This window comes from Taudactylus pleione, unplaced genomic scaffold, assembly GCF_031769625.1.
Source record: "Taudactylus pleione unplaced genomic scaffold, aTauple2 ptg001564l, whole genome shotgun sequence".
NCBI classification, from domain to species: domain Eukaryota; kingdom Metazoa; phylum Chordata; class Amphibia; order Anura; family Myobatrachidae; genus Taudactylus; species Taudactylus pleione.
The window spans coordinates 603423-627745 of record NW_028285961.1 but is presented as its reverse complement, the minus strand read 5'-3'; the positions used below and the strand labels follow the sequence as shown (position 1 = coordinate 627745).

Here is a 24323-nt window from a genome sequence, read left to right as displayed (position 1 = left end):
GGGAGACCTGGGAAATGTGTCAGTGAGTAATGACTACACCTGTGCTCCTGCTGGGTGACCTGGGAAATGTGTCAGTGAGTAATGATTACACCTGTGCTCCTGCTGGGTGACCTGGGAAATGTGTCAGTGAGTAATGAGTACACCTGTGCTGCTGCTGGGTGACCTGGGAAATGTGTCACTGAGTAATGATTACACCTGTGCAGCTGCTGGGTGACCTGGGAAATGTGTCAGTGAGTAATGATTACACCTGTGCTCCTGCTGGGTGACCTGGGAAATGTGTCAGTGAGTAATGATTACACCTGTGCACCTGCTGGGTGACCTGGGAAATGTGTCAGTGAGTAATGATTACACCTGTGCACCTGCTGGGTGACCTGGGAAATGTGTCCGTGAGTAATGAGTACACCTGTGCACCTGCTGGGTGACCTGGGAAATGTGTCCGTGAATAATGAGTACACCTGTGCTCCTGCTGGGTGACCTTGGAAATGTGTCAGTGAGTAATGATTACACCTGTGCTCCTACTGGGTGACCTGGGAAATGTGTCAGTGAGTAATGATTACACCTGTACACCTGCTGGGTGACCTGGGAAATGTGTCAGTGAGTAATGATTACACCTGTGCTCCTGCTGGGTGACCTGGGAAATGTGTCAGTGAGTAATGATTACACCTGTACACCTGCTGGGTGACCTGGGAAATGTGTCAGTGAGTAATGATTACACCTGTGCTCCTGCTGGGTGACCTGGGAAATGTGTCAGTGAGTAATGAGTACACCTGTGCTCCTGCTGGGTGACCTGGGAAATGTGTCAGTGAGTAATGAGTACACCTGTGCTCCTGCTGGGTGACCTGGGAAATGTGTCAGTGAGTAATTATTACAGCTGTGCAGCTGCTGGGTGACCTGGGAAATGTGTCAGTGAGTAATGATTACACCTGTGCTCCTGCTGGGTGACCTGGGAAATGTGTCAGTGAGTAATGATTACACCTGTACACCTGCTGGGTGACCTGGGAAATGTGTCAGTGAATAATGACTACCCCTGTACACCTGCTGGGTGACCTTGGAAATGTGTCAGTGAGTAATGATTACACCTGTGCTCCTGCTGGGTGACCTGGGAAATGTGTCAGTGAGTAATGATTACACCTGTACACCTGCTGGGTGACCTGGGAAATGTGTCAGTGAATAATGACTACCCCTGTACACCTGCTGGGTGACCTGGGAAATGTCTCAGTGAGTAATGATTACACCTGTGCTCCTGCTGGGTGGCCTGGGAAATGTGTCAGTGAGTAATGATTACACCTGTGCTCCTGCTGGGTGACCTGGGATATGTGTCAGTGAGTAATGATTACACCTGTGCTCCTGCTGGGTGACCTGGGAAATGTGTCAGTGAGTAATGATTACACCCGTGCACCTGCTGGGTGACCTGGGAAATGTCAGTGAGTAATGATTACACCTGTGCACCTGCTGGGTGACCTGGGAAATGTCAGTGAGTAATGATTACACCTGTACACCTGCTGGGTGACCTGGGAAATGTGTCAGTGAGTAATGATTACACCTGTACACCTGCTGGGTGACCTGGGAAATGTGTCAGTGAGTAATGATTACACCTGTGCACCTGCTGGGTGACCTGGGAAATGTGTCAGTGAGTAATGATTACACCTGTGCCCCTGCTGGGAGACCTGGGAAATGTGTCAGTGAGTAATGATTACACCTGTACACCTGCTGGGTGACCTGGGAAATGTGTCAGTGAGTAATGCTTACACCTCTGCACCTGCTGGGTGACCTGGGAAATGTGTCAGTGAGTAATGATTACACCTGTGCCCCTGCTGGGAGACCTGGGAAATGTGTCAGTGAGTAATGACTACACCTGTGCTCCTGCTGTGTGACCTGGGAAATGTGTCAGTGAGTAATGATTACACCTGTGCACCTGCTGGGTGACCTGGGAAATGTGTCAGTGAATAATGACTACACCTGTGCTCCTGCTGTGTGACCTGGGAAATGTGTCAGTGAATAATGAGTACACCTGTGCTCCTGCTGGGTGACCTGGGAAATGTCAGTGAGTAATGAATACACCTGTGCTCCTGCTGGGTGACCTGGGAAATGTCAGTGAGTAATGAATACACCTGTGCTCCTGCTGGGTGACCTGGTAAATGTGTCAGTGAGTAATGATTACACCTGTGCACCTGCTGGGTGACCTGGGAAATGTGTCAGTGAGTAATGATTACACCTGTACAACTGCTGGGTGACCTGGGAAATGTGTCAGTGAGTAATGATTACACCTGTACACCTGCTGGGTGACCTGGGAAATGTGTCAGTGAGTAATGATTACACCTGTGCCCCTGCTGGGAGACCTGGGAAATGTGTCAGTGAGTAATGATTACACCTGTGGTCCTGCTGGGTGACCTGGGAAATGTGTCAGTGAGTAATGAGTACACCTGTGCACCTGCTGGGTGACCTGGGAAATGTGTCAGTGAGTAATGATTACACCTGTGCACCTGCTGGGTGACCTGGGAAATGTGTCAGTGAGTAATGATTACACCTGTGCACCTGCTGGGTGACCTGGGAAATGTGTCAGTGAGTAATGATTACACCTGTGCTCCTGCTGGGAGACCTGGGAAATGTGTCAGTGAGTAATGAGTACACATGTGCACCTGCTGGGTGACCTGGGAAATGTGTCAGTGAGTAATGATTACACCTGTGCACCTGCTGGGTGACCTGGGAAATGTGTCAGTGAGTAATGATTACACCTGTGCACCTGCTGGGTGACCTGGGAAATGTGTCAGTGAGTAATGATTACACCTGTGCTCCTGCTGGATGACCTGGGAAATGTGTCAGTGAGTAATGATTACACCTGTGCACCTGCTGGGTGACCTGGGAAATGTGTCAGTGAGTAATGATTACACCTGTGCACCTGCTGGGTGACCTAGGAAATGTGTCAGTGAGTAATGATTACACCTGTGCACCTGCTGGGTGACCTGGGAAATGTGTCAGTGAGTAATGATTACACCTGTGCTCCTGCTGGGTGACCTGGGAAATGTGTCAGTGAGTAATGATTACACCTGTGCACCTGCTGGGTGACCTGGGAAATGTGTCAGTGAGTAATGAGTACACCTGGGCTCCTGCTGGATGACCTGGGAAATGTGTCAGTGAGTAATGAATACACCTGTGCTCCTGCTGCGTGACCTGGGATATGTGTCAGTGAGTAATGATTACACCTGTGCTCCTGCTGGGTGACCTGGGAAATGTGTCAGTGAGTAATGAATACACCTGTGCTCCTGCTGTGTGACCTGGGAAATGTGTCAGTGAGTCATGAATACACCTGTGCTCCTGCTGGGTGACCTAGGAAATGTGTCAGTGAGTAATGAATACACCTGTGCACCTGCTGGGTGACCTGGGAAATGTGTCAGTTTATAATGAATACACCTGTGCTCCTGCTGGGTGACCTGGGAAATTTGTCAGTTTATAATGAATACACCTGTGCACCTGCTGGGTGACCTGGGAAATTTGTCAGTTTATAATGAATACACCTGTGCACCTGCTGGGTGACGTGGGAAATGTGTCAGTGAGTAATGATTACACCTGTGCACCTGCTGGGTGACCTGGGAAATGTGTCAGTGAGTAATGATTATACCTGTGCTCCTGCTGGGTGACCTGGGAAATGTGTCAGTGAGTAATGAGTACACCTGTGCTCCTGCTGGGTGACCTGGGAAATGTGTCAGTGAATAATGAATACACCTGTGCACCTGCTGGGTGACCTGGGAAATGTGTCAGTGAGTAATGAGTACACCTGTGCACCTGCTGGGAGACCTGGGAAATGTGTCAGTGAGTAATGACTACACCTGTGCTCCTGCTGGGTGACCTGGGAAATGTGTCAGTGAGTAATGATTACACCTGTGCTCCTGCTGGGTGACCTGGGAAATGTGTCAGTGAGTAATGAGTACACCTGTGCTGCTGCTGGGTGACCTGGGAAATGTGTCACTGAGTAATGATTACACCTGTGCAGCTGCTGGGTGACCTGGGAAATGTGTCAGTGAGTAATGATTACACCTGTGCTCCTGCTGGGTGACCTGGGAAATGTGTCAGTGAGTAATGATTACACCTGTGCACCTGCTGGGTGACCTGGGAAATGTGTCAGTGAGTAATGATTACACCTGTGCACCTGCTGGGTGACCTGGGAAATGTGTCCGTGAGTAATGAGTACACCTGTGCACCTGCTGGGTGACCTGGGAAATGTGTCCGTGAATAATGAGTACACCTGTGCTCCTGCTGGGTGACCTTGGAAATGTGTCAGTGAGTAATGATTACACCTGTGCTCCTACTGGGTGACCTGGGAAATGTGTCAGTGAGTAATGATTACACCTGTACACCTGCTGGGTGACCTGGGAAATGTGTCAGTGAGTAATGATTACACCTGTGCTCCTGCTGGGTGACCTGGGAAATGTGTCAGTGAGTAATGATTACACCTGTACACCTGCTGGGTGACCTGGGAAATGTGTCAGTGAGTAATGATTACACTTGTGCTCCTGCTGGGTGACCTGGGAAATGTGTCAGTGAGTAATGAGTACACCTGTGCTCCTGCTGGGTGACCTGGGAAATGTGTCAGTGAGTAATGAGTACACCTGTGCTCCTGCTGGGTGACCTGGGAAATGTGTCAGTGAGTAATTATTACAGCTGTGCAGCTGCTGGGTGACCTGGGAAATGTGTCAGTGAGTAATGATTACACCTGTGCTCCTGCTGGGTGACCTGGGAAATGTGTCAGTGAGTAATGATTACACCTGTACACCTGCTGGGTGACCTGGGAAATGTGTCAGTGAATAATGACTACCCCTGTACACCTGCTGGGTGACCTTGGAAATGTGTCAGTGAGTAATGATTACACCTGTGCTCCTGCTGGGTGACCTGGGAAATGTGTCAGTGAGTAATGATTACACCTGTACACCTGCTGGGTGACCTGGGAAATGTGTCAGTGAATAATGACTACCCCTGTACACCTGCTGGGTGACCTGGGAAATGTCTCAGTGAGTAATGATTACACCTGTGCTCCTGCTGGGTGGCCTGGGAAATGTGTCAGTGAGTAATGATTACACCTGTGCTCCTGCTGGGTGACCTGGGATATGTGTCAGTGAGTAATGATTACACCTGTGCTCCTGCTGGGTGACCTGGGAAATGTGTCAGTGAGTAATGATTACACCTGTGCATCTGCTGGGTGACCTGGGAAATGTCAGTGAGTAATGATTACACCTGTGCACCTGCTGGGTGACCTGGGAAATGTCAGTGAGTAATGATTACACCTGTACACCTGCTGGGTGACCTGGGAAATGTGTCAGTGAGTAATGATTACACCTGTACACCTGCTGGGTGACCTGGGAAATGTGTCAGTGAGTAATGATTACACCTGTGCACCTGCTGGGTGACCTGGGAAATGTGTCAGTGAGTAATGATTACACCTGTGCCCCTGCTGGGAGACCTGGGAAATGTGTCAGTGAGTAATGATTACACCTGTACACCTGCTGGGTGACCTGGGAAATGTGTCAGTGAGTAATGCTTACACCTGTGCACCTGCTGGGTGACCTGGGAAATGTGTCAGTGAGTAATGATTACACCTGTGCCCCTGCTGGGAGACCTGGGAAATGTGTCAGTGAGTAATGACTACACCTGTGCTCCTGCTGTGTGACCTGGGAAATGTGTCAGTGAGTAATGATTACACCTGTGCACCTGCTGGGTGACCTGGGAAATGTGTCAGTGAATAATGACTACACCTGTGCTCCTGCTGTGTGACCTGGGAAATGTGTCAGTGAATAATGAGTACACCTGTGCTCCTGCTGGGTGACCTGGGAAATGTCAGTGAGTAATGAATACACCTGTGCTCCTGCTGGGTGACCTGGGAAATGTCAGTGAGTAATGAATACACCTGTGCACCTGCTGGGTGACCTGGGAAATGTGTCAGTGAGTAATGCTTACACCTGTGCACCTGCTGGGTGACCTGGGAAATGTGTCAGTGAGTAATGATTACACCTGTGCACCTGCTGGGTGACCTGGGAAATGTGTCAGTGAGTAATGATTACACCTGTGCCCCTGCTGGGAGACCTGGGAAATGTGTCAGTGAGTAATGATTACACCTGTACACCTGCTGGGTGACCTGGGAAATGTGTCAGTGAGTAATGCTTACACCTGTGCACCTGCTGGGTGACCTGGGAAATGTGTCAGTGAGTAATGATTACACCTGTGCCCCTGCTGGGAGACCTGGGAAATGTGTCAGTGAGTAATGATTACACCTGTGCCCCTGCTGGGAGACCTGGGAAATGTGTCAGTGAGTAATGATTACACCTGTACACCTGCTGGGTGACCTGGGAAATGTGTCAGTGAGTAATGCTTACACCTGTGCACCTGCTGGGTGACCTGGGAAATGTGTCAGTGAGTAATGATTACACCTGTGCAGCTGCTGGGTGACCTGGGAAATGTGTCAGTGAGTAATGAATACACCTGTGCTCCTGCTGGGTGACCTGGGAAATGTGTCAGTGAGTAATGATTACACCTGTGCTCCTGCTGTGTGACCTGGGAAATGTGTCAGTGAATAATGAGTACACCTGTGCTCCTGCTGGGTGACCTGGGAAATGTGTCAGTGAGTAATGATTACACCTGTGCCCCTGCTGGGTGACCTGGGAAATGTGTCAGTGAGTAATGACTACACCTGTGCTCCTGCTGGGTGACCTGGGAAACGTGACCTGTGTGGGGTCCTGAGGACCGAGTTTGGCCACCCCTGGTCTAGTGTGTACCCAGCTTTACACTGATGTGATAGCGTGTACCTGGTTACATGTTATTCCCATGTGTCATACATGTGCAGACAGTGTGCAGGAATGTCCTAAACAGGGCCCCGTACCAGCCCAGCACAGAGGCAGAGCCGCTCACATGGTACCTTCCCTCCCCCCCTCTTAGTTACATGGTATCCCCCAGCCTGGTGACGTCACGTTGTCTCTGGGATCCTCACCACCTCCCTATATATGGTCAATGAGCTCAGCTGCTGCAGGGGGCGGGGATACAGCTGTGCTCGGCGTCTATTGGCCTCTGTCACGGGAGTGCACGCCTTCTCATTCATCCTTCCCGCGCATCGCCCCAAACTTTCTCCTCTCTCATTGGCTGGACATAACGAAGCCACACCCACTATAGCCAGCTATTGGACCGGGGCTACATTCACCGCCCGACAGAAACACCCAGCTACGGAATGTGACGTGTCTGCGGGAGCGAGGACGTAACAGGGGCGTCGGGAGCGCGCACTGAGGTGTGTGTACTAACTCACTGACTTATATTATATCTATATATAATGTGTATATACTGTATATAGGGTGTGTACTAACTCACTGACATATCTATATATAATGTGTATATACTGTATATAGGGTGTGTACTAACTCACTGACTTATATCATATCTATATATAATGTGTATATACTGTATATAGGGTGTGTACTAACTCACTGACATATCTATATATAATGTGTATATACTGTATATAGGGTGTGTACTAACTCACTGACTTATATTATATCTATATATAATGTGTATATACTGTATATAGGGTGTGTACTAACTCACTGACTTATATTATATCTATATATAATGTGTATATACTGTATATAGGGTGTGTACTAACTCACTGACTTATATTATATCTATATATAATGTGTATATACTGTATATAGGGTGTGTACTAACTCACTGACTTATATTATATCTATATATAATGTGTATATACTGTATATAGGGTGTGTAGTAACTCACTGACTTATATCTATATATAATGTGTATATACTGTATATAGGGTGTGTAGTAACTCACTGACTTATATTATATCTATATATAATGTGTATATACTGTATATAGGGTGTGTACTAACTCACTGACATATCTATATATAATGTGTATATACTGTATATAGGGTGTGTACTAACTCACTGACTTATATCTATATATAATGTGTATATACTGTATATAGGGTGTGTACTAACTCACTGACTTATATTATATCTATATATAATGTGTATATACTGTATATAGGGTGTGTACTAACTCACTGACTTATATTATATCTATATATAATGTGTATATACTGTATATAGGGTGTGTACTAACTCACTGACTTATATTATATCTATATATAATGTGTATATACTGTATATAGGGTGTGTACTAACTCACTGACATATTATATCTATATATAATGTGTATATACTGTATATAGGGTGTGTACTAACTCACTGACTTATATCATATCTATATATAATGTGTATATACTGTATATAGGGTGTGTACTAACTCACTGACTTATATTATATCTATATATAATGTGTATATACTGTATATAGGGTGTGTACTAACTCACTGACTTATATTATATCTATATATAATGTGTATATACTGTATATAGGGTGTGTACTAACTCACTGACTTATATTATATCTATATATAATGTGTATATACTGTATATAGGGTGTGTACTAACTCACTGACTTATACTATATCTATATATAATGTGTATATACTGTATATAGGGTGTGTACTAACTCACTGACTTATATTATATCTATATATAATGTGTATATACTGTATATAGGGTGTGTACTAACTCACTGACTTATACTATATCTATATATAATGTGTATATACTGTATATAGGGTGTGTACTAACTCACTGACATATTATATCTATATATAATGTGTATATACTGTATATAGGGTGTGTACTAACTCACTGACTTATATCTATATATAATGTGTATATACTGTATATAGGGTGTGTACTAACTCACTGACTTATATTATATCTATATATAGTGTTATAGGGTGTGTACTAACTCACTGACTTATATTATATCTATATATAATGTGTATATACTGTATATAGAGTGTACTAACTCACTGACTTATATCATATCTATATATAATGTCTATATACTGTATATAGGGTGTGTACTAACTCACTGACTTATATTATATCTATATTTAATGTGTATATACTGTATATAGGGTGTGTACTAACTCACTGACTTATATTATATCTATATATAATGTGTATATACTGTATATAGCGTGTGTACTAACTCACTGACTTATATTATATCTATATATAATGTGTATATACTGTTATAGGGTGTGTACTAACTCACTGACTTATATCTATATATAATGTGTATATACTGTTATAGGGTGTATACTAACTCACTGACTTATATTATATCTATATATAATGTGTATATACTGTATATAGGGTGTGTACTAACTCACTGACTTATATTATATCTATATATAATGTGTATATACTGTATATAGGGTGTGTACTAACTCACTGACTTATACTATATCTATATATAATGTGTATATACTGTATATAGGGTGTGTACTAACTCACTGACATATTATATCTATATATAATGTGTATATACTGTATATAGGGTGTGTACTAACTCACTGACTTATATCTATATATAATGTGTATATACTGTATATAGGGTGTGTACTAACTCACTGACTTATATTATATCTATATATAATGTGTATATACTGTATATAGCGTGTGTACTAACTCACTGACTTATATTATATCTATATATAATGTGTATATACTGTATATAGAGTGTACTAACTCACTGACTTATATCATATCTATATATAATGTGTATATACTGTATATAGGGTGTGTACTAACTCACTGACTTATATTATATCTATATATAATGTGTATATACTGTATATAGGGTGTGTACTAACTCACTGACTTATATTATATCTATATATAATGTGTATATACTGTATATAGCGTGTGTACTAACTCACTGACTTATATTATATCTATATATAATGTGTATATACTGTTATAGGGTGTGTACTAACTCACTGACTTATATCTATATATAATGTGTATATACTGTTATAGGGTGTATACTAACTCACTGACTTATATTATATCTATATATAATGTGTATATACTGTATATAGGGTGTGTACTAACTCACTGACTTATATTATATCTATATATAATGTGTATATACTGTATATAGGGTGTGTACTAACTCACTGACTTATACTATATCTATATATAATGTGTATATACTGTATATAGGGTGTGTACTAACTCACTGACATATTATATCTATATATAATGTGTATATACTGTATATAGGGTGTGTACTAACTCACTGACTTATATCTATATATAATGTGTATATACTGTATATAGGGTGTGTACTAACTCACTGACTTATTTTATATCTATATATAGTGTTATAGGGTGTGTACTAACTCACTGACTTATATTATATCTATATATAATGTGTATATACTGTATATAGGGTGTGTACTAACTCACTGACTTATATCATATCTATATATAATGTGTATATACTGTATATAGGGTGTGTACTAACTCACTGACTTATATTATATCTATATATAATGTGTATATACTGTATATAGGGTGTGTACTAACTCACTGACTTATATTATATCTATATATAATGTGTATATACTGTATATAGCGTGTGTACTAACTCACTGACTTATATTATATCTATATATAATGTGTATATACTGTTATAGGGTGTGTACTAACTCACTGACTTATATCTATATATAATGTGTATATACTGTTATAGGGTGTATACTAACTCACTGACTTATATTATATCTATATATAATGTGTATATACTGTATATAGGGTGTGTACTAACTCACTGACTTATATCTATATATAGTGTATATACTGTGTATATACTGTGTATAGGGTGTGTACTAACTCACTGACATTATATCTATATATAATGTGTATATACTGTATATAGCGTGTGTACTAACTCACTGACTTATACTATATCTATATATAATGTGTATATACTGTATATAGGGTGTGTACTAACTCACTGACATATTATATCTATATATAATGTGTATATACTGTTATAGGGTGTGTACTAACTCACTGACTTATATTATATCTATATATAATGTGTATATACTGTATATAGGGTGTGTACTAACTCACTGACTTATATTATATCTATATATAATGTGTATATACTGTATATAGAGTGTACTAACTCACTGACATATCATATCTATATATAATGTGTATATACTGTATATAGGGTGTGTACTAACTCACTGACTTATATTATATCTATATATAATGTGTATATACTGTATATAGGGTGTGTACTAAGTCACTGACTTATATTATATCTATATATAATGTGTATATACTGTATATAGGGTGTGTACTAACTCACTGACTTATATTATATCTATATATAATGTGTATATACTGTATATAGGGTGTGTACTAAGTCACTGACTTATATTATATCTATATATAATGTGTATATACTGTATATAGGGGTGTGTACTAACTCACTGACTTATATTATATCTATATATAATGTGTATATAGAGTGTGTACTAAGTCACTGACTTATATCATATCTATATATAATGTGTATATAGGGTGTGTACTAAGTCACTGACTTATATTATATCTATATATAATGTGTATATATTGTATATAGGGTGTGTACTAACTCACTGACTTATATTATATCTATATATAATGTGTATATACTGTATATAGGGTGTGTACTAACTCACTGACTTATTTTATATCTATATATAATGTGTATATACTGTATATAGGGTGTGTACTAAGTCACTGACTTATATTATATCTATATATAATGTGTATATACTGTATATAGGGTGTGTACTAACTCACTGACTTATATTATATCTATATATAATGTGTATATTACTGTATATAGGGTGTGTACTAACTCACTGACATATCTATATATAATGTGTATAATACTGTATATAGGGTGTGTACTAACTCACTGACATATATCTATATATAATGTGTATATACTGTATATAGGGTGTGTACTAACTCACTGACATATTATATCTATATATAATGTGTATATACTGTATATAGGGTGTGTACTAACTCACTGACATATTATATCTATATATAATGTGTATATACTCTATATAGGGTGTGTAGTAACTCACTGACTTATATTATATCTAATGTGTATATACTGTATATAGGGTGTGTACTAACTCACTGACTTATATTATATCTATATATAATGTGTATATACTGTGTATAGGGTGTGTACTAACTCACTGACTTATATTATATCTATATATAATGTGTATATACTGTATATAGGGTGTGTACTAACTCACTGACTTATATTATATCTATATATAATGTGTATATACTCTATATAGGGTGTGTAGTAACTCACTGACTTATATTATATCTAATGTGTATATACTGTATATAGGGTGTGTACTAACTCACTGACTTATATCATATCTATATATAATGTGTATATACTGTATATAGGGTGTGTACTAACTCACTGACTTATATTATATCTATATATAATGTGTATATACTGTATATAGGGTGTGTACTAACTCACTGACTTATATTATATCTATATATAATGTGTATATAGTGTTATAGGGTGTGTACTAACTCACTGACATATTATATCTATATATAATGTGTATATACTGTATATAGGGTGTGTACTAACTCACTGACTTATATTATATCTATATATAATGTTTATATAGTGTTATAGGGTGTGTACTAACTCACTGACATATTATATCTATATATAATGTGTATATACTGTATATAGGGTGTGTACTAACTCACTGACTTATATTATATCTATATATAATGTGTATATACTGTATATAGGGTGTGTACTAACTCACTGACTTATATTATATCTATATATAATGTGTATATACTGTATATAGGGTGTGTACTAAGTCACTGACTTATATTATATCTATATATAATGTGTATATACTGTATATAGGGTGTGTACTAACTCACTGACTTATATTATATCTATATATAATGTGTATATAGAGTGTGTACTAAGTCACTGACTTATATTATATCTATATATAATGTGTATATAGGGTGTGTACTAAGTCACTGACTTACAATATATATACATTATATATAGATATAATATAAGTCAGTGACTTAGTACACACCCTATATACACATTATATATAGATATAATATAAGTCAGTGACTTAGTACACACTCTATATACACATTATATATAGATATAATATATAATGTGTATATATTGTATATAGGGTGTGTACTAACTCACTGACTTATATTATATCTATATATAATGTGTATATACTGTATATAGGGTGTGTACTAACTCACTGACTTATATTATATCTATATATAATGCGTATATACTGTATATAGGGTGTGTACTAACTCACTGACTTATTTTATATCTATATATAATGTGTATATATTGTATATAGGGTGTGTACTAACTCACTGACATATTATATCTATATATAATGTGTATATACTGTATATAGGGTGTGTACTAACTCACTGACTTATATCATATCTATATATAATGTGTATATACTGTATATAGGGTGTGTACTAACTCACTGACATATTATATCTATATATAATGTGTATATACTGTATATAGGGTGTGTACTAACTCACTGACTTATATTATATCTATATATAATGTGTATATACTGTATATAGGGTGTGTACTAACTCACTGACATATCTATATATAATGTGTATATTACTGTATATAGGGTGTGTACTAACTCACTGACTTATATCTATATATAATGTGTATATACTGTATATAGGGTGTGTACTAACTCACTGACTTATATTATATCTATATATAATGTGTATATACTGTATATAGGGTGTGTACTAACTCACTGACTTATATTATATCTATATATAATGTGTATATACTGTATATAGGGTGTGTACTAACTCACTGACTTATCATATCTATATATAATGTGTATATACTGTATATAGGGTGTGTACTAACTCACTGACTTATATTATATCTATATATAATGTGTATATACTGTTATAGGGTGTGTACTAACTCACTGACTTATATCATATCTATATATAATGTGTATATACTGTATATAGGGTGTGTACTAAGTCACTGACATATTATATCTATATATAATGTGTATATACTGTATATAGGGTGTGTACTAACTCACTGACTTATATTATATCTATATATAATGTGTATATTACTGTATATAGGGTGTGTACTAACTCACTGACTTATACTATATCTATATATAATGTGTATATACTGTATATAGGGTGTGTACTAACTCACTGACTTATATTATATCTATATATAATGTGTATATACTGTATATAGGGTGTGTACTAACTCACTGACTTATATTATATCTATATATAATGTGTATATACTGTATATAGGGTGTGTACTAACTCACTGACTTATATTTATATCTATATATAATGTGTATATACTGTATATAGGGTGTGTACTAACTCACTGACATATATTATATCTATATATAATGTGTATATACTGTATATAGGGTGTGTACTAACTCACTGACTTATATTATATCTATATATAATGTGTATATACTGTATATAGGGTGTGTACTAACTCACTGACTTATATTATATCTATATATAATGTGTATATACTGTATATAGGGTGTGTACTAACTCACTGACATATTATATCTATATATAATGTGTATATACTCTATATAGGGTGTGTAGTAACTCACTGACTTATATTATATCTAATGTGTATATACTGTATATAGGGTGTGTACTAACTCACTGACATATTATATCTATATATAATGTGTATATACTGTATATAGGGTGTGTACTAACTCACTGACATATTATATCTATATATAATGTGTATATACTCTATATAGGGTGTGTAGTAACTCACTGACTTATATTATATATAATGTGTATATTACTGTATATAGGGTGTACTAACTCACTGACATATTATATCTATATATAATGTGTATATACTGTATATAGGGTGTGTACTAACTCACTGACTAATATTATATCTATATATAATGTGTATATACTGTATATAGGGTGTGTACTAACTCACTGACTTATATTATATCTATATATAATGTGTATATACTCTATATAGGGTGTGTAGTAACTCACTGACTTATATTATATCTAATGTGTATATACTGTATATAGGGTGTGTACTAACTCACTGACATATTATATCTATATATAATGTGTATATACTGTATATAGGGTGTGTACTAACTCACTGACTTATATTATATCTATATATAATGTGTATATACTGTATATAGGGTGTGTACTAACTCACTGACTTATATTATATCTATATATAATGTGTATATACTGTATATAGGGTGTGTACTAACTCACTGACTTATATTATATCTATATATAATGTGTATATACTGTATATAGGGTGTGTACTAACTCACTGACTTATATTATATCTATATATAATGTGTATATACTGTATATAGGGTGTGTACTAACTCACTGACTTATATTATATCTATATATAATGTGTATATACTGTATATAGGGTGTGTACTAACTCACTGACTTATATTATATCTATATATAATGTGTATATACTGTGTATAGGGTGTGTACTAACTCACTGACTTATATTATATCTATATATAATGTGTATATACTGTATATAGGGTGTGTACTAACTCACTGACTTATATTATATCTATATATAATGTGTATATACTGTATATAGGGTGTGTACTAACTCACTGACTTATATTATATCTATATATAATGTGTATATACTGTATATAGGGTGTGTACTAACTCACTGACTTATATTATATCTATATATAATGTGTATATACTGTATATAGGGTGTGTACTAACTCACTGACTTATACTATATCTATATATAATGTGTATATACTGTATATAGGGTGTGTACTAACTCACTGACATATTATATCTATATATAATGTGTATATACTGTATATAGGGTATGTACTAACTCACTGACTTATATTATATCTATATATAATGTGTATATACTGTATATAGGGTGTGTACTAACTCACTGACATATTATATCTATATATAATGTGTATATACTCTATATAGGGTGTGTAGTAACTCACTGACTTATATTATATCTAATGTGTATATACTGTATATAGGGTGTGTACTAACTCACTGACTTATATTATATCTATATATAATGTGTATATACTGTATATAGGGTGTGTACTAACTCACTGACTTATATTATATCTATATATAATGTGTATATACTGTATATAGGGTGTGTACTAACTCACTGACATATTATATCTATATATAATGTGTATATACTGTATATAGGGTGTGTACTAACTCACTGACTTATATTATATCTATATATAATGTGTATATACTGTATATAGGGTGTGTACTAACTCACTGACATATTATATCTATATATAATGTGTATATACTGTATATAGGGTGTGTACTAACTCACTGACATATTATATCTATATATAATGTGTATATACTCTATATAGGGTGTGTACTAACTCACTGACATATATCTATATATAATGTGTATATACTCTATATAGGGTGTGTACTAACTCACTGACATATTATATCTATATATAATGTGTATATACTCTATATAGGGTGTGTACTAACTCACTGACTTATATTATATCTATATATAATGTGTATATACTGTATATAGGGTGTGTACTAACTCACTGACATATTATATCTATATATAATGTGTATATACTCTATATAGGGTGTGTACTAACTCACTGACATATATCTATATATAATGTGTATATACTCTATATAGGGTGTGTACTAACTCACTGACATATTATATCTATATATAATGTGTATATACTCTATATAGGGTGTGTAGTAACTCACTGACTTATATTATATCTAATGTGTATATACTGTATATAGGGTGTGTACTAACTCACTGACATATCTATATATAATGTGTATATACTGTATATAGGGTGTGTACTAACTCACTGACTTATATTATATCTATATATAATGTGTATATACTGTATATAGGGTGTGTACTAACTCACTGACTTATATTATATCTATATATAATGTGTATATACTGTATATAGGGTGTGTACTAACTCACTGACTTATATTATATCTATATATAATGTGTATATACTGTATATAGGGTGTGTACTAACTCACTGACATATTATATCTATATATAATGTGTATATACTGTATATAGGGTGTGTACTAACTCACTGACTTACAGTCAGGTGCATAAATATTGGGACAGTGACAGAATTGTCATATTTTGGCCTCTAGTCACCACCACAATGACTTTGAAATGAAACAAACAAGATGGGATTTACCTGCAGACTTTCAGATTTAATTTGAGGGTAATTACATCCAAATCGGGTGAACGGTGTAGGAATTACAACGGTTTCTATATGTGTCTCCCACTTTTTAAGGGGCCAAAAGTAATGGGACTATCAACTCAAAAGCTATTTCATGGACAGGTGTGGGCTATTACCTCGTTATTTCATTATCAATTAAGCAGGTAAAAGGTCTGAAGTTGATTCTAGGTGTGACATTTGCATTTGGAATCAGTTGCTGTCGACTCTCAATATGAGATCCAAAGAGCTGTCACTATCAGTGAAGCAAGCCATCATTAGGCTGAAAAATCAACACAAACCCATCAGAGAGATAGCAAAAACATTAGGTGTGTCCAAATCAACTTTTTGGAACATTCTTAAAAAGAAAGAACGCATCGGAGAGCTCAGCAACACCAAAAGACCCGGAAGACCACGGAAAACAACTGTGGTGGATGACAGAAGAATTGTTTCCCTGGTGAAGAAAAACCCTTTCACAACAGTCGGCCAAATCAAGAACACTCTCCAGGAGGTAGGTGTATATGTGTCAAAGTCAACAATCAAGAGAAGACTTCACAAGAGTGAATATAGAGGGTTCACCACAAGATGTAAACCATTGGTGAGCCACAAAAACAGGAAGACCAGATTAGAGTTTGCCAAACAACATCTAAAAAAGCCATTACAGTTCTGGAACAAAGATCAACTTGTACCAGAGTGATGGGAAGAGAAGAGTATGGAGAAGGAAAGGAACTGCTCATGATCCAAAACCTACCACCTCATCAGTGAAGCATGGTGGTGGTAGTGTCATGGCGTGGGCATGTATGGCTGCCAATGGAACTGGTTCCCTTGTATTATTGATGATGTGACTGCTGACAAAAGCAGCAGAATGAATTCTGAAGTGTTTCGGGCAATATTATATGCTCATATTCAGTCAAATGCTTCAGAACTCATTGGACGGCGCTTCACAGTGCAGATGGACAATGACCCGAAGCATACTGCAAAAGCAACCAAAGAGTTTTTTAAGGCTAAAAAGTGGAATGTTATGCAATGGCCAAGTCAATCCCCTGACCTGAATCGGATTGAGCATGCATTTCACTTGATGAAGACAAAACTGAAGGGAAAATGCCCCAAGAACAAGCAGGAACTGAAGACATTTGCAGTAGAGGCCTGGCAGAGCATCACCAGGGATGACACCCAGCGTCTGGTGATGTCTATGCGTTCCAGACTTCAGGCTGTAATTACCTGCAAAGGATTTGCAACAAAGTATTAAAAAGTGAACGTTAGATTTAGGATTGTTTAGTTTGTCCCATTACTTTTGGCTCCTTAAAAAGTGGGAGGCACATATAGAAAGCGTTGTAATTCCTACACCGTTCACCTGATTTGGATGTAATTACCCTCAAATTAAATCTGAAACTCTGCAGGTAAATCACATCTTGTTTGTTTCATTTCACAGCCATTGTGGTGGTGACTAGAGGCCAAAATATGAGAATTCTGTCACTGTCCCAATATTTATGCACCTGACTGTATTTAATTAGGAATGTGCAGGCTCGGATTAGTTCGGATTTTTCCCGCCAAAAATATGGTCTCTGAAAGGCAAAACGTCATCTTTCATGGACAAACATCATCATTCCTGGACAAAAGTCCATGAAAGATGACGTTTTTCCTCTTTCTGAGACCAGATTTTTGGCCGGAAAAATCCGAACTAATCCGAGCCTGCACATTCCTAGTATATATAGGGTGTGATACTGTATATAGGGGAGTAATATTGTATGTGTATATATACTGCATATAGGGGAGTAATACTGTATATATAATGCAAACAGGGTATAATACTGTATATAGGGGAGTAATACTGTGTATATATAATGCATATAGGGTATGATACTGTATATATAATGCATATAGGGTATGATACTGTATATATAATGCATATAGGATATGATACTGTATATAGGGGAGTAATACTGTGTATATATAATGCATATAGGGTATGATACTGTATATATAATGCATACAGGATATGATACTGTATATAGGGGAGTAATACTGTGTATATATAATGCATATAGGGTCTGATACTGTGTGTGTGTGTGTGTATATATAATGCATATACGTTGTGATACTGCATATAGGGGAGTAATACTGTGTATATATAATGCATACAGGGTATGATACTGTATATAGGGGAGTAATACTGTGTGTGTGTGTATATATAATGCATATAGGATATGATACTGTATATAGGGTAGTAATACTGTGTGTGTGTATATATAATGCATAAAGGGTGTGATACTGTGTGTGTGTGTATATATACTGCATATACGGTGTGATACTGCAAATAGGGGAGTAATACTGTGTATATATAATGCATATAGGATGTGATACTGTATATAGGGGAGTAATACTCTGTATATATAATGCATACAGGGTATGATACTGTATATAGGGGAGTAATACTGTGTATATATAATGCATATAGGGTATGATACTGTATATATAATGCATACAGGATATGATACTGTATATAGGGGAGTAATACTGTGTATATATAATGCATATAGGGTCTGATACTGTGTGTGTGTGTGTGTGTATATATAATGCATATACGGTGTGATACTGCATATAGGGGAGTAATACTGTGTATATATAATGCATACAGGGTATGATACTGTATATAGGGTAGTAATACTGTGTGTGTGTATATATAATGCATATAGGGTGTGATACTGTGTGTCTGTGTATATATACTGCATATACGGTGTGATACTGCAAATAGGGGAGTAATACTGTGTATATATAATGCATATAGGATGTGATACTGTATATAGGGGAGTAATACTCTGTATATATAATGCATACAGGGTATGATACTGTATATAGGGGGGTAATACTGTGTATATATAATGCATATAGGGTGTGATACTGTGTGTGTGTGTGTGTGTGTATATATACTGCATATACGGTGTGATACTGCATATAGGGGAGTAATACTGTGTATATATAATGCATACAGGGTATGATACTGTATATAGGGGGGTAATACTGTGTATATATAATGCATATATTGTGTGATACTGTGTGTGTGTGTGTGTATATACTGCATATAGGGGAGTAATACTGTGTATATATCATGCATACAGGGTGTGATACTGTATATATGGCAGTAATGTGTATATAGGGTGTGATACTGTATATAGGGGAGTAATGTGTGTGTGTGTGTGTATATAGGGTGTGATACTGTATATAGGGGAGTAATGTGTGTGTGTGTATATAGGGTGTGATACTGCATATAGGGGAGTAATACTGTGTATATATAATGCATACAGGGTATGATACTGCATATAGGGGAGTAATACTGTATATATATATATAATGCATATAGGGTGTGATACCGCGTGTATATATAATGCTTATACGGTGTGATACTGACATATAGGGGAGTAATACTGTGTGTATATATAATGCATATAGGGTGTGATACTGTATATAGGGGAGTAATGTTTGTGTATATAGGGTGTGATACTGCATATAGGGGAGTAATACTGTGTATATATAATGCATACAGGGTATGATACTGTATATAGGGGAGTAATACTGTGTATATATAATGCATATAGTGTGTGATACTGTGTGTGTGTGTGTATATACTGCATATAGGGGAGTAATACTGTGTATATATCATGCATACAGGGTGTGATACTGTATATAGGGCAGTAATGTGTATATAGAGTGTGATACTGTATATAGGGGAGTAATGTGTGTGTGTATATAGGGTGTGATACTGTATATAGGGGAGTAATGTGTGTGTGTGTGTATATAGGGTGTGATACTGCATATAGGGGAGTAATACTGTGTATATATAATGCATACAGGGTATGATACTGCATATAGGGGAGTAATACTGTGTATATATAATGCATATAGGGTGTGATACTGTGTGTGTGTGTGTATATATGCTGCATATACGGTGTGATACTGCATATAGGGGAGTAATACTGTGTATATATAATGCATACAGGGTATGATACTGTATATAGGGGGGTAATACTGTGTATATAATGCATATATTGTGTGATACTGTGTGTGTGTGTATATACTGCATATAGGGGAGTAATACTGTGTATATATCATGCATACAGGGTGTGATACTGTATATAGGGCAGTAATGTGTATATAGGGTGTGATACTGTATATAGGGGAGTAATGTGTGTGTGTGTGTATATAGGGTGTGATACTGCATATAGGGGAGTAATACTGTGTATATATAATGCATATAGGGTGTGATACCGCGTGTATATATATAATGCTTATACGGTGTGATACTGACGTATAGGGGAGTAATACTGTATATATATATATAATGCATATAGGGTGTGATACCGCGTGTATATATAATGCTTATACGGTGTGATACTGACGTATAGGGGAGTAATACTGTATATATATATATATATAATGCATATAGGGTGTGATACTGACATATAGGGGAGTAATACTCTGTATATATAATGCATATAGGATATGATACTGCATATAGGGGAGTAATACTGTGTATATATAATGCATATAGGGTGTGATACTGTATATAGGGGAGTAATGTTTGTGTATATAGGGTGTGATACTGCATATAGGGGAGTAATACTGTGTATATATAATGCATACAGGGTATGATACTGTATATAGGGGAGTAATACTGTGTATATATAATGCATATAGTGTGTGATACTGTGTGTGTGTATATACTGCATATAGGGGAGTAATACTGTGTATATATCATGCATACAGGGTGTGATACTGTATATAGGGCAGTAATGTGTATATAGGGTGTGATACTGTATATAGGGGAGTAATGTGTGTGTGTGTGTATATAGGGGAGTAATGTGTGTGTGTGTATATAGGGTGTGATACTGCATATAGGGGAGTAATACTGTGTATATATAATGCATACAGGGTATGATACTGCATATAGGGGAGTAATACTGTGTATATGTAATGCATATAGGGTGTGATACCGCGTGTATATATAATGCTTATACGGTGTGATACTGACGTATAGGGGAGTAATACTGTATATATATATAATGCTTATAGGGGAGTAATACTGTGTATATATAATGCATATAGGGTGTGATACTGTATATAGGGGAGTAATGTGTGTGTGTATAGGGTGTGATACTGCATATAGGGGAGTAATACTTGTATCTATAATGCATACAGGGTATGATACTGTATATAGGGGAGTAATACTGTGTATATATAATGCATACAGGGTATGATACTGTATATATAATGCATATAGGATGTGATACTGTATATAGGGGAGTAATACTGTGTATATATAATGCATACAGGGTATGATACTGTATATAGGGGAGTAATACTGTGTATATATAATGCATATAGTGTGTGATACTGTGTGTGTATATATACTGCATATACGGTGTGATACTGACCTATAGGGGAGTAATACTGTGTATACATAATGCATATAGGGTCTGATACTGGATATAGGGGAGTAATACTGTGTATATATCATGCATACAGGGTGTGATACTGTATATAGGGGAGTAATGTGTGTGTATATAGGGTGTGATACTGCACATAGGGGAGTAATACTGTATATATAATGAATATAGGGTGTGATACTGTGTATACTGTATATAAGGTGTGATAATGTATATAGGGTGTGATACTGCATATAGGGGAGTAATACTGTGTATATATATATATATATATATATATATATATAATGCATACAGGGTGTGATACTGTATATAGGGGAGTAATGTCTGTGTGTATAGGGTGTGATACTGCATATAGGGGAGTAATACTGTGTATATATAATGAATATAGGGTGTGATACTGTGTATACTGTATATAAGGTTTGATACTGTATATAGGGGAGTGATAATGTATATAGGGTGTGATACTGCATATAGTGTGTGCATGGAAGTGATACTGTATATAGGGTGTGATATTGTATATAGTGTGCATGAGGTGTGATACTGTATATACTATAGGGGAGTAATACTAACTATATACCATTCCAAACGGCGGCACTCCGGAGAAAATATCAGACTCACATGGCTTTGTTTAGCGACGTTTCAGCGCCTTTAATTGGCGCTTTTCTGAATCTTATAATCGTTGAATGGTATCAGTCAGTGCATGATGGTAATGCTGTGTAAGGCACCTGGGACTGTTACTGTTCTCACTGCTGAGTGTCGGATTGTTCATTCTTTTATATATTATATATATATATAATATACGGAGTATACGGCTGCACTCAGCAGACTTGTCAGTCATAGGGAAAAATCCTTTGATCCAACGTTTCTGGGACTGACCCCCGTCTTCAGGGAAACATGTAACCGTGTGTGTATGTATGTATGTATGTGTATGTGTGTGTGTGTATATATATATATCTGTGTTCACTCTAGCTCCAGCGGCAGGCAGGGCGCTGGAGCCAGAGAGGGCACCTTAGTGCGCGCGCCTGAGAAGGGGGTTTTGGCCATTGAAAAGGCGGCGTGTCTATAAGACGCGTCCCCTTTTCGTCACTCTTGGGGGCGTGCCCGGCACTTACGAACATGCCGGGAAGCCCCCAAGCGCAGTAGACACAGAGAATAGATGCCGGGCGCATGCGCCCGGCGTCTATTCTCCGGCGGTGACCGGTTCACTGCACATTTCTCCACCCGCTGGACACTGCGACCCGCAGGCTGTGAGGGCAGGGTGCTTTTTGCCCCGCAGGCTGTGAGGGCAGGGTGCCGCGCCCCGCTAAAACAGCCTAGCGGGAATGCTATGTATATATAAAAATTTGTATTTATAATAGATGGCTCTCAAAAGGGACTTTAAAATAAAACTCATATTGTGGATAAAATACAGGTTGGTCCAGGACATTCCGTCATAATTAATAAGAGGTTCAGGAGCTAAGTTCCTACTTCTTCCTGCTGAAAATAGCCCCTGGTTCAACCTGTATATCTGTGTGCTACTGCGTTCGGCTGTGTCTGCATGCAAAACACTACGTTACCGTGTCAGCG

At 37.1% G+C, this 24323-nt stretch overlaps 1 protein-coding gene across 1 annotated transcript in view; it reads left to right on the top strand.

Annotated features, from left to right (window-relative positions):
• The first annotated feature begins 7168 nt into the window (after positions 1–7168).
• ILK (integrin linked kinase) overlaps positions 7169–24323 on the top strand; it is a 104371-nt gene continuing 87216 nt past the window's right edge. The window contains exon 1 of the mRNA XM_088464030.1: positions 7169–7267. The gene's annotated coding sequence lies outside the window, so the exon portion shown is untranslated. The remainder of the gene's footprint in view (positions 7268–24323) is intronic.